This window comes from Cnephaeus nilssonii, assembly GCF_951640355.1.
Source record: "Cnephaeus nilssonii genome assembly, chromosome: X".
NCBI classification, from domain to species: Eukaryota; Metazoa; Chordata; class Mammalia; order Chiroptera; family Vespertilionidae; genus Cnephaeus; species Cnephaeus nilssonii.
In genome coordinates, this window is record NC_137071.1 from 99,543,918 (window position 1) to 99,558,040 (window position 14,123).

General features: G+C 40.2%; 1 pseudogene across 1 annotated transcript; it reads left to right on the plus strand.

The window, feature by feature from the left end:
* Nucleotides 1–4,812: 4,812 nt before the first annotated feature.
* On the plus strand, nucleotides 4,813–5,987 carry LOC307096410 (bone morphogenetic protein 15-like; annotated as a pseudogene). Its single transcript has one exon. The product of its transcript is annotated as a bone morphogenetic protein 15-like (transcript).
* Nucleotides 5,988–14,123: the final 8,136 nt, after the last annotated feature.

Sequence of the window (14,123 nt, forward strand, 5' to 3'; positions counted from 1 at the left end):
ACACCTGTCAGAATGGCCATTATCAACAAGTCAACAAATGACAAGTGCTGGAGAGGATGTGGAGAAAAAGGAACCCTCGTGCACTGATGGTGGGAATGCAGACTGGTGCAGCCACTGTGGAGAACAGTATGGAGTTTCCTCAAAAAACTAAAAATAGAACTCCCATTTGACCCAGTGATCCCACTTCTAGGAATATATCCCAAGAAACTGGAAACATCAATCAGAAAGGATATATGCACCCCTATGTTCATAGCAGCACAATTCACCATAGCTAAGATTTGGAAACAGCCTAAGTGCCCATCAGCAGATGAGTGGATTAAAAAACTATGGTATATCTACACAATGGAATACTACGCTGCAGTAAAAAAGAAGGAGCTCTTACCATTTGCAACAATATGGATGGAGATGGAGAACATTATGGTTAGTGAAATAAGCCAGGCAGAGAAAGATAAATATCACATGATCTCACTCATTTGTGGAATATAATGAACAACATAAACTGATGGGGAGAAAAATAGATCCAGAAACAGAGAAACATCAATCAGAACGTCAAACCTCAGGGAAGAAATTGTGAGGTAAACAGAAAACTAAGAATGCCTGAGAACGCCTTTCTAGCCATGCTAGCAATCATCAGATGTACGGTAACTTTACCTGGGACAAGAGGGTAAGTATTTTGATCTTATGCTCCTGACCCTTCATGGGTAAGACCCCTTAAGTGGGCTGATCCCCTGACTAATGTAGTTACCAATAATACCAAACACCCTGGACATCTAGGAGGTCCATGGGTGGGGCAAGAAAATATAAATACACAGGGGTCTACACCCAGCTTCCCTTTTGTATGACACGAAATCAAAACAATGCCCCTTTGTGTGTAAAATTAAAGAGAGGTTTCTGGCTTGTGTGGACACCAAAGAAAGTGTGTCACTACTATCACTACGTGCACCCGGTAGAGGTGCAGAAAATGTAACTAAGACCTTGTCTACATAAAAAGAAATGGACAGCCAGTTTGAAAGGGAATTGCCATGGACTAGAACAAAGAATATCCTTACATGATATTATTCTACACTATCATTAAAATTTATTCCCAGATTTGGATCACCCCCAGTACTTATAATAGTTCCTCGCACCCTTGGGGATAAAAAAAAAAGTCATCTGTTTGGTGCTTGGAGACAAACTTAACACATCTCTTGATACTTTAGAATTACTACAGCATAATATACAATTATCCCAAGCAAATGTACAAACTAATTCTTTGAATGTCTGGCAGCAATTTAAAAAGGACATATAAGGATTTAACCCTTTTCATTGTGTAGAGGGCCTCCTGGGAGGGCACCTGAGCATTCTATATATTGGTCCCTCTTACCCTTTAGGCCAAGAGAAACCCTCTTCTCACAATTCAATTGCTCACAGCTTTTGCTTGAGCTCTCTGTTCATGTCGAGGTTGAAGTCTCGTGATGACTGGTGCCATGGATCTGTCTCTCACCCAGTGGGGCGAACTGAGCCCTCCCTGGAGAAGAAACCCGGGTTCCAATAGATATGTGATCAGTGCTGGGGCCCCGCCAGCAGGTGAGGGGATCCCAAGGCAGGTGCTGGGCATGGAGGCCACGGGGGCATAGGCTACCAAGGAGACAAAACTGAACCTCACATCACCCTGCTTGGCCCCAGAGGATGGCTGGTTAGCCAGAGACGGGTAAGATTCCTCAAGGAAGGAACAACCTAAGACAGGCACAGTCGCAGAGGGGCCATCAGGAGAGAATTTGAGGATCAACAGAGGTGGGGCACAGACCCTCACCCCCCCAACATTGCAGGGGCCTGAATCCTAGCCCCTTCTGAGGGAGGTCTCCTGCCCCCATGGCTGCTTTGTGCTTCCCATGCCCAGCTCAGATCAAGACCCAGGTGACTGACAGAGACTTGGCCAACAGCAGCTGCCCTCTCACTCCAACAAGAATTGGTTGAGTTGTCTTGTACCCATGGTGTGGGGAAGAGGGTTTACGATATCTAAATCCAGCCTACCACCAGGAATGCTCAGGACCTACTCAAGAAGGCAAATAATCCCTTCCACCAATATTTACAGGGTAAAACAAGATTGTTGTTAGAGTAATAAATTTGACAGTAAAATAGTAGTCAAGTTTTCAGGCAAATTTAAATTGGCTAGTTGAAACAAGCGAATATTCTAGAAAAATTAATTGTAGTGGACAAAAAGGTGTTCCTAAAGTGTCAACTAAAATTTTTATTGGGACTTCATCTCATGATAAAATTGTGCACCATATAATGAACCTAAAACAGTAATATTATGGTGCAAAAAATTAAAATTTAAAAGCCATCAAGACTACATTATAAAATTTTCAAAAGCCTCCTAACATTTAAATCAAAAAAGGAGGGGATAGTAGAGGAATATCATGTAAGGAAAAATATCCTGTAAGTAAATTACATCTAGAAAATTAATACCTTAGAAAATTAATTGTAAGGCTAAAAGCAAGACACCCATGAAAAACACACAAGGTGACAAAACAAGCCAGAAGAAAATCATTTGGGCAAAAATTGAAAAAGGATCCCCAGTCAAATTTATAGAAAATATTCCTTTATTAACTTTTGGTCGCGAATATGTTTGTATATTTTCAGAAAACAACTCCGAGACCATGTGGATTCCAGCAAGAGAGGAATCGACAGGACTACTCCAGCCATGAAGACAGAAGAGAAGCAGTTCTGAGACGGAAGACGCTGATGTGGCCTTCCCATACTAGCAGTTAGCAGCTGTGCATCACTGCAGATTGCCCAGGACCAAACCAGACAGAGTCGGACCTGCATTACCACCATTTGTCCACCATCCAGAACTGAAATGTCAGTGCTGACATGTACACATAAGGAACTGTTGGACATTGAAATTGGGTCTCAAAAGAACTGTTGGCCCAGAAAGAAACTCACTACACACTGATTCATTTGCCTGTCACCATAACCATTATTGCTTGTCTCATTTTCGGTTCTTATAAGTGTATTTCTAATAGCACATGATCTCACTCATCTAGGGGAAATAATGAACAACATAGACTAATGAACAAGAACAGACCCAGAAACAAGGAGGCATGGATCAGACTGTCGGGCCTCGGGGGGAGGGTAGGGAAGGGTGGGGGTAAAGGGGAAGATCAACCAAAGGACTTGTGTGCAGGCATATGAGCCTAACTGGCAGTTAAGGACAACAGGGGGGTGGGGGCATGTGTGGGGAGGGGTGTGGGATGGGAATGGAGGGACGAGGACAAATATGTGATACCTTAATTATTAAAGAAATTTAAAAAAGAAAAGAAAAATGCAAATTTCACTGAGAGAAGTAATGTTCCATGCTGTTGGCCCTTTATTTCTGAGTATGAAGGAAGGATCTGTGAATGGGATTGGACAGAGGGCAAGAGAGGGTAGAACATGGAGGATCCCAATCATAGTTTCCAATAGCAGACTTTCATCATTAAACAGTAAAGATTGTTCCAGGCAGAAAACTCAAATTTTGTCAGTACTCATACCATTAATAATCATGTAACACTATCTAAGTTTATTACTTTTTCTGTAAAGAGGCACTGCATTCACTGCATTACATGTCTGATCATATTGCATCTTCATAACAATCCTATGATACAGATACTAAAAATTTAAGCCCAGAAAGATTTAAGTAACGAGCTCAAAATCACTTAAGAATGGAACTCGAAACTTTGCCTTACTGGCTCCAGAGATCAAGCTCTTAGCCAAGAGTAAGAGCTAATATTTACTGAAAATTTACCCTGAGCTAGACACTACTTTAAGTGTTTCACCCACATTATCTCACTTAATCATCATAAAATCCTGTAGGGTATATATTATTATCATCCCCATCAAACAAGTAAGGAAAATGAGGATTAAGAAGTTTCACAATTAGACCTTTAACATGATGTCTGCTGGACTTCCTAAGTCTAAGGTTGGGGATCACTTTGTAAGGTATATAAATGCCTGACCACTATGCTCTAAACCTGAATCTACTATACTACTATAGTAACTATAGTATTGAATGTCAACAGTAATTGAAGTTTTTTTTTTAATTAAGAAAATTAAGTTGGTCAAAGTATGAAACTTCAGTCTCTCATTCTTTAACTTATATTGGAAGCAATGATATGGAGTGAATAAAGAACTGAACTTAGACCAGAGGACCTGCTTTGAAGTCCTGGCTCTGCCACAGCCTTAATCAACCTTAATCAGTGACCTCAGTCAAGTCCCTGGAAACAGGGTTTCTGCACAACTCTCAAGGGAAGAAAGGAGCTGAACCATGAACTCTGATTTCCTATAGTTAGCTTCAATATACTTAGAGGAAGTGTCTCTGCTGAGCACAGAGCAATGAGGAAACCTAGTCAGTCTAGTGAGGACTTACTTTTTTTTTTCTTTACTAGATAACTAATATTTTTAACTTAAAGTTTTCATTCAGCTGCTTTTTTTTTCATCCTAGTGGATAAGGTAAGGGAGCAGGTCCTGGAATGGACTTCTGCTTTTAAATTACCTCAGCCTCCGAATAAATGCTATCTTGTTACCAGCCCTGGAGAGCAGGAGCTGCATGCTGCCTTGTCCCACCTGCTGTTTCTATTTGTTTTGATGCAAAGAGGCCAAGTTAGGAGACCTCATTTGGTCTAGAAGATCTTCCCAGGAGAAGCAACATAGGGCTTGCCTGCCTTTCAATTTTTCTTGCTCTACCCTTTTGGTTGTGGAGCCAGGATGCAGTTACCTGTGTGACAGGAAAGGGACAGAGTGATATCCTTTGGGCTAAGCTGGAACACATTACTGAACACCAAGCCTTTCAAGATGGTTCTCCTCAGCATCTTTAGAATTCTTCTTTGGGGACTGGTGCTTTTTACAGAACACAGAGTCCACATGGAAAAGGTAGGGCAGCACTCTACTGGCCCCCTGGCTGAAGTCCCTGTCTTGCCCCAGATTCAGGAGCTGCTAGAAGAAGCCCCTGGCAAGCATCAGAGGAAGGCACATGTCCTAGGGCATTCAAAGTAGTACATGCTGGAGTTGTACCAGCACTCAGCTGAGGTGTATGGGCACCCTAGGGAGAACCACACAATTGGGGCCACCATGGTGAGGCTGGTGAGGCCCTTGGCCAATGTAGCAATGCCTCTCAGAGACCCCTGGCATATACAGACACTGGACTTTCCTCTGAGACCAAACCAGGTCACCTACCAACTAGTCAGAGCCACTGTGGTTTACCATCACCTAGCTGGCTTCCACCTCTCCTGCCATGTGGAGCCCTAGGTCCAGAAAAGCCCAACTGACTGCTTTCCTCCCTCAGGAAGAGGTTCTTAAAACCTCCCCAATTATCTGAAGCTTGGACAGAGATCGATATTACACAACACATTCATCAAAGGCTCTGGAATCACAAGAGGTATAGGGTTCTATGACTACGCTTCATGTGTCAGCAATAAAAAGGTAGTGAGGGTTGTAAGCTCCTGTGGCATAGCACTTCATCCTTGGACACTGCCTTCTTGTTACTCTCTTTCAATGACACTCATAAAAGTGTTCAGAAGGCCAAACTTCTACCAGAGGCCTGGAGGAATTTATGGAAAGGGACTCTTCTCTTCTCTTGCCGAGGGCACAGCAAGCAGGCAGTATTGCATCTTAAGATTCCTGGCCCTTCCCAGGAATATGACAGGCCTGAAAGTAACCAGTGTTCCCTCCACCATTTCCAAGTCAGCTTCCACCAGCTGGGCTTGGATCACTAGATCATTACTCCTAGTCTCTATACCCCAAACTACTGCAATGGAGCCTGCCCTCAGGTACTCTGCTATGGTCTCAATTCTCCCAATCACGACACCATTCAGAACCTTGCCAATGAGCTTGTGAACCAGAGTGTTCCTTAGCCCTCGTGTGTCCCTTATAAGTATGTTCCCATTAGCATCCTTATGGTTGAGGCTACTGGGAATATCTTGTACTAGGAGTATGAGGATATGATTGCCCAGTCCTGCATATGCAGGTGATAGCACAGGTACAGGTAGCTCGGGTTTCCCAAGAAATTGGAGTAAGGTTTAAAATAAAGAAACAAATGTCAATGTTAAATCTGCAAGTGATCTCTAGCTAATATATGGGTTCTATTCCTTGCCTTAAGTGTTGTTACTTAAGTTCTCTCCCCTGTTTATGATCTCCTCACATTATAAAAACAGTTCTGATACCAAACATCAGTATGTTTTGACCACTAGTCAGAGCCCTTAATGCTTGAGTAATGTTCCTTTGAATATGTCCTCTCTATTTTCTTGTCTTTTCATGGTGACTTTGTTAAAAAAGTCACGGAGTCCATTATGGGTAGAACTTTAGGCATTGTCCCACCAAGACCTGGGAAAGGTGGAATTTTCCTAGTGTAAATCTTCTGAGGCTCCCTAGATTTGGGGTAAAGAAGGCAAATTGAGATTTTTATACTCCTCTTCCTTGCCTCCTATATTCTAGAAACTAGTGCCTAATCAGAAAGAATACCTGTCTTTGTGTTTGGATTGCCCTCTTAACCTAAAAACTAACTTTCCCCAAAATAAATTAGAATACTTGTAGGCAATAATCTCCATAAAAATCTTCCAATGGATTTTCCCCCTAAACTATTGGAGCTTTTCCTCTCAGCCTCTGAACTGGGAAAAGTATCTGAGCTTCCTTCCTATCTGTAGGTGAGGAGAACAACCTTTAATAAGACCAATGGGGAAACTGGAATATGGAGCTATCTGAGACAAAATCAGTTCAAAACCACCCACATCTATGATGAAGAGAAAGAGGGAAAGAGCTGTCATTTCTCATTAGGATTATGTATATGGGGAGTCATTTTAACCCTTCTATGGGACACTAGGTTTCACAGGTTATTGTCTTGTTTATGTAACACTTAACCCCCTGTTAATTACTCCATATAGAAAGCTCTCTGGTGTCTCAGAAGCTAGGAGTTGGCCTGGTTAGGGGGAGAAGGCTGCAGTTAGAAAGCTTAAAAGACTGTGGGGTAAGGATGCATCATCCTGAGGCCTGGGTCTGACTTCATTCTGGGCTTGCCTATTTGTGTAAGTTCAGTTTGGCTCTGGCTATGGGTCTCTGGGGGATAAGGGCTTGCTGCCATGGAAGGCATGGAGCTCTACCTTGGACTACGTGATGATTGTAGTGTAACTCTTTTCTACTCCTGTGCTGTATTAAAGTGATGGGAACTGGGCTGTGTTACAAATAAATCATTTTGCTGTTAAAAATTTTACATTCAATATAATTTTGTATTAGTTTCAGGTGTACAGCATAGTGTTTAGACAATCATATACTAGTACTTTACAAAGTGTTCCCCCTGATATTGCCAGTACCTGACGCACCATACATAGTTATTACAATACAATCAATGTTATTTGGCCATATAAAAGAACAAAAATTTACCATTTGCGACAGCACGGATGGACCTAGAAGGTATTGTGCTAAATGAAATAAAGTAGAGAAAGACAAATACCATGTGATCTTACTTATATGTGGAATCTAAAGAACAATATAAACAAACAAAACAGAAATAGTGAGGTCACTTTTCAATCAAAGGCTGAGCTGCTCCATCTCAAAAGGTAGCCATAAGCCCTTAATGATTTCCAAGATAGAAATATGCACATTAATCTCAACTCTATTCTACCTCAATCCTGCTATCATTATCTAAGCATCTTTCAAAGTCAACTCCTACTATCAATGCCTAACAAAGTACCAATTTTCTATAACATAAATTGATGATAATACTTACCTAGTCTTATAGTAATGCTATCCGAGGTTTGGAAAGTTTTTCCTTATTTAGAAATGAGAATAATCTGTGGATCTTTTTTACATAACCTAGCCGGGCATCTTCAGTCAGTTCAGGGTGAAGATAAATTGAACAATAATTATGTGTCTCTTAGATGACCCAAACAAGGTCATTTGTTATTTTACCATAACAACTGCCAAAAACCCATATATGTAAACATATAACATCATTGAAAGAAATGTATCATGATCCGATGTTGAAACTATGAACTACCTTGACCTTATAGTTTTCAAAATGTACAACAGATTGTTAGTATCACTGTGTTTGCCTTGAAATTTTAAATTATCCTCTAGTGCCCCAAGGCAACTTGGTGCACAATTTGGGAACCACAAGTGTATAATGAAAAGTACATGTCTCTCCACTGCAGTCCTCATTGCTGTTTCCCATGTGTACACAGTATTAACATTTCTTTTGCCTAATTCCAGAAAATTTTGATACACAATCAAATGTAAAAACACTATACTCATTGTTCTGATCTTTGCTTTTTTGATTAATACATCCTGTAATAATTTTTAGCAAAACATACAATTCTTTGTTTTTAATAGTTACATTACTAATGGAAATTTATTAAACAAGGTTTCAATTTATGTACATTTATTTGTTTAGCATTACTAACAGCATTGTAATGAATATCCTACATATATCTTTGCCCACTTGCAGGATGAGTTCTAGAACAGAATTTCTGGACCAAATGCTATGTACATTTAAATTTTGAGAGATATTAAGTTTGTTGTGATCAATTTCAATTAATTGGTACACACATACACCTACAAAAAAAAGGTTAAGCAAGAGAGGAAACTTTCAGCTGGCATATTAGAAAAGACTTCCTCTAGATCAGTGGTTCTCAACCTTTCTAATGCCGCGACCCTTTAATACAGTTCCTCATGTTGTGGTAACCCCCAACCCTAAAATTATTTTCGTTGTTACTTAATAACTATAATTTTGCTACTGTTAATGAATCATAATGTAAATATCTGTGTTTTCCGATGGTCTTAGGCTCTACAGCAGCAGTTCTCAACCTGTGAGTCTCAACCCTCAGGTTGAGAACCGCTAGCAGGGTTGCCATAGTAATTTCCCCTCTTTTAAAATCCCCTATGTTTCACGTATTCATTCCTCCCTCCTTCCCTAGCAACAATTGATCATTTTATTGTCTCAACAGTTTGCATATTGCTAAGTGAAAGAAGCTAGTGCGAAAAGGCTGTGTGATTTCAACTACATGGCATTTGTCAATTATACCTCAATAAAGCTGGAACAATATTTTTAAAAGACTTAGTCAATCAGATTATCAGGGATGGGGCCAAGAAATCCATATTTTTAACAGCTTCACCCAGTGATTCTTATTACACTTTTACATTTGAACTAGTGGTATATAGGCTCTAGCTCTGGCAACTGACAAATAGGTTTGAAATCTGGATCTTAAATCTAAAGCCCTTATCACCATGCCTAGCACTCTGTAAATGGTAACTATTGTTTATAAAGCACAAGGATTTCAGTTTTCTGTTATTTTGTGCTTATAGTTCCCAATAAATACTGGCTATTCTTATCATCTCATATACCACTAAGAGGCAGTGAGGTATAGTAAAATGAATACAGGATCTGAAGTCAAATCTGGATACAAATCCCAGCTCTGCCCTTATAGGCTATGAAAAGCTATGAGAATTAAATACATTTAAAGGACTTGGCATGCAGTATGCATTTATACAATGCCAAAATATGTCTATCTACCCACTCCTGCTGATCCTCCACTGTAGTAATCAAAATTATTGATTTCTTAGGAATAATATAAGTACTGCCTGTGAAAAATTCTGTTAGAAGTATAGCTTAGTTATAGCTACCTAGTTCAGATCAATTCTTTGCTGTTTATAATTTCCTGAATGGAAACTTGGATCCTTTTACTATATGGTCCCTTCTAACCATGATTTTTGTGTTTGAAAATCTTACCACAAGCATGTTTATTAAAAAAGATGAGAGTTTATGGCCTATGATTATCATTGTGTCTTACTTTTTCTGATTAATATAATCTAAATATGTTCCTATTTTAGAACTTCAGAATGATCCAAGGGTTTCATAAAACCATGGAAGCAGAAATGTTTACATCATTAATAAATGAGAAACTCACATCAATGTTTAAGAAGTCATCCTTTTCTCTTATTTTTTGCACATTCAGTCAGCAATAAAATGCATTTTTTTAAATCTCCAATGTTTCAAAAGTTGCCAGTTACCTGACCAGGCAGACTTAGGCATGATCATTCTTTGACCAGTTCCTGATAGTATAGGCAGCAGAAAGAATGCTTATGTGAGAGAAATCAGGAGGCTGCAAGGCTGAGAAATCTATTTTGATACAGATTTTCAAGACATTGAACATGTTGGCAGAAGAGAAGTTATATGTAGACATTTAGCTTATCAAGAGTTGGGTTCAGTAATAAAAGTTTCAGAGAGTGATACTGGTTAGTCAGTATCCATCTAAGAGAGGAAGGGAGATGTGAATTCAAGTCTGTGCAACACAAAGAAATACCTTGTTAAATGCCATCTTGGTGATGTAGACCATACATCTTATGGGAACTGTGAGAAAACAGAGGAGAATAGTAGGTGAAAAGTATATCAGGCTCTCCAGGAGCAGATGGACTTTGAAAAAACATTTAAGATACCTATACTTTTTTGTGATACAAATTGAAAGCAAATGAAGGTCCATGATATAGTCTTGGCTGGGGTCAATATTCAGATAATAGAAGAAGAAAGTATGACTGCAGCCATGAGATGGAATAGGTCATGAAGCCCTGGAAAAGGGGATAAACACACAGGCTTGGAATCTGAAAGCTATTCTATGCATTCAATAGATATTTGTTGAGCGTGTATTAAATGCCAGAAAGTGTCCTTGGTCCTGGAGATATAGCAGCAAGTACAGTAAATGATACCTCCCTTAGGCAAGATAGTTAACCTCTCTAAATATCAGTGTTCTCGAGGAAACCAAGATGGAGGCATAAGGTATACACCTGTACGTGCTGCCTTTCACAACTACACCAAAACTACAACTAAAAGACAAAATGACTATCATCCAGAACCACTAGAAAGCTGGCTGAGTAGAAGTTCTACAACTAGAAGGAAAGAAAAAAGCGCATTGAGACTGCGAAAGAGGTGCAGAGGCTTGGAAGAACAGAGGTACCGAGGTGTGTGAATCAGGCTGGCAACTGGGTGCGCTGTTTTTTTCAATAGGAAGGGTGATACAAGCTCCAGACTGCTCTGAACTCCAGTTTCAAGTGAGACTCTTGGGACCCAGACTCCTACGGGGAGAAACTGGACTGTCTGGCATTGGGTCAGAAAGCGAGGGTGGCTTTCTTTCAGAGGTGTTCACAAGAATCATTGTTACTGCGTGGGGGCACGGGACGCGGAGATGCGGAGAAGCAGAGACTGCCTGACTGGCAGCAATCACTGTTTGCTATGCCCTGGTGATTCCCAGACACCCTGCCCCACCCAATTTACAACCCTAGCCAAGCTGTGCTCAGCGGCTTTTGCATATGAATGGCCGGTCCTTTTGCAGCCTAACCTAACAAACTGCAGCTGGGTTAGAGAGCTCCAAAACTTCCAAACCCCAAACAAAGAGGAGAAATCTGCAGACCTCACTGTAGCTCCTGCTGGGGAGCCTCAGGCAGTAGCTGAGTTTGCACCTCCTTGGGGATACAGAAGCCAGTGTACCTAGTGATCAGTGAGAGACGATACCAGATTTCAACTACTCACATCCATAAGTGACACACTCAAGAGGCAGACTCAGTGAGCACCTAAGCCCCACTGAAGCAAGTCCTGACCCATAAGGGTGTCTCCAGCACAGCAGTTCTTCCATTATAGACACAGCGGGTCCTCACAGCCAATTGGCCTGGAGGTCAATTCCTCCCAGTGATACCAACAACAATCAATGCTTAACTAGAATAAGACTGTGCACCCAGCACACAAAGGGGTGCACCAAGAGTGTCCACATCAGGTAATTAGGGAGGCTAAGCCACTAGGCCCTATAAGACACCTAGCACACAAAGCCACTCTATCAACACAGGGAAGCAGCCAAAATGCGGAGACAAAGAAACATGTCACAAATGAAAAAAATGGAGGAAAGCAAACTATTGGATATACAGTTCAAAACCATGGTTATAAGGTTAATCAAGAATCTTCTAGAAACCTCTGAGAAACTTAGTGAGACCTCTGAGGAACTTAGTGAGACCTTCAAGGATCTTAATGAGAATACAAAAAAATAAAAAAATAAAAATGGAAAAGGACCAGTCAGAAATTAAGCATACACTGTCTGAAATAAAGAATAATATACAGAAATTCAACAGTAGACTAGAGGATCCCAAGAATCAAATCAAAGATTTGAAATACGAGGAAGCAAAAAACACCCAAACAGAAAAACAAAAAGAAAAAAGAATCCAAAAATATGAAGATAGTATAAGTAGCCTTTGGGACAACTTCTAGCCTACCAACATCCGAATTATGGGGGTGCCAGAAGAAGAGAGAGAGCGAGATATTGAAAACCTATTAGAAGAAATAATGACAGAAAACTTCCCCTACCTGGTGAAAGAAATAGACTTACAAGTCCAGGAAGCAAAGAGAACCCCAAACAAGAGGAATCCAAAGAGGACCACACCAAGACACATCATAATTAAAATGCCAAGGACAAAAGACAAAGAGAGAATATTAAAAAGCAACAAGAGAAAAATAGTTAGTTACCTACAAGGGAGCACCCATACGACTGTCAGCTGATTTCTCAACAGAAACTATGCAGGCCAGAAGAGAGTGGCAAGAAATATTCGAAGTGATGAATAGCAAGAACCTACAACCGAGATTACTCTACCCAGCAAAGCTATCATGTAGAATTGAACGTCAGATCAAGAGCTTCACAGACAAGAAAAAGCTAAAGGAGTTCATCACCACCAAACCAGGATTATATGAAATGCTAAAGGGTATTCTTTAAGAAGAGGAAGAAGTTAAAGATAAAAATTATGAACAACAAAGTGACAACAAATACATATCTATCAACAAGTGAATCTAAAAATCAAGTGAATAAAAAGTCTGATGAACAACATTAACTGGTGAATATAATAGAATTAGGGGCATAGAAAGGGAGTGGACTGACAATTCTTGGGGGGAAGGTGGCGTGAGGGGTGCAGGAAAGATTGGACAAAAATCTTACACCTATGGATGAGGACAGTGGCGGGGGGTAAGGGCATGGAGTGTGGGGGGCAATCGGGTGGGGAGAGCTATGAGGGGAAAAAAGAGGAACATCTGTAATAATGGTTGCAGGCTTGATACCCAGCAGGGGGCGTGCAGGAGGCAGCCGATCTATGAAGTTTCTCATCATTGATGTTTCTATCTCTCTCTCCCTCTCCATTCCTCTCTCTCTAAAAATCAATAAAACATATTTTTAATGAAATAATTAGCCTGTGGGAGCTGATATGTAGGTCATCAGCTCAGCTCTGAAGAGTGTATAGGATTTTGATAGGCAGAGACAAAAAGAAGACTTTCCAATAGAGAGAGGAGAATTAAGTCACTCATGCAAAAAACTTTTTAAATGTCTATGGCATTTTATTCATAGGCATATTCTGCTTACATTAATTGAAAAATACACACTTGGAGAGAATTGTTTAAATAGTATAGACAAATCCTGCTATCATTACACTAAATTAATGTATACCCTAAATCAAATGTGAGAATATGAGGCATAAATCTGTTCTTCTACCTCCTAATGTAAACACCCCACTTTGCTGAGTGTCATTCTTTTGGTTAAAGATGTATCTTTCATATAGTACAGCCAACTACAAGTTCAAGACAACTACTTAATCTGGTGATCAAACAAAAAGAACAACCAGGTAATCTTCATCCACACTGGAGAAAATGCTGGCCATGGGGGACTTTCTGAGAGGATACCATTCTCCATGGTGAAACATTCCTAAGGCATCATCAAAAGTAATTTGACAATGTGATTTTCATTTTACATGCTGACTTTAAGATTTGTCCCATGTGTAATGAGTGACTTGTGTGTCATGGTATCATGCTAGATGCTAACAATACAGTGGTCAATGAGACAAAGATGGCCTTTAGCAAGTTGTTTACAAAAGAAAGGGTTGCTGAGATTGAGGTAGGAATGGAGAATTTGCCTGGCTTGAAGGACTTTATTAAAGAAAAAGCACAAGATATGCCTATAAAGGGAGGTTAGTATTAGCTGAGGAAGTCAAATGTAAAGTTAAGGGGTTTTGGAATTCTTAATGCTATTTTTCTTCAGCTAGTTTGAGACATGTTCAAAGCAGTGAGTGATTAAGCAACAGAACATGAAGTTTATGAC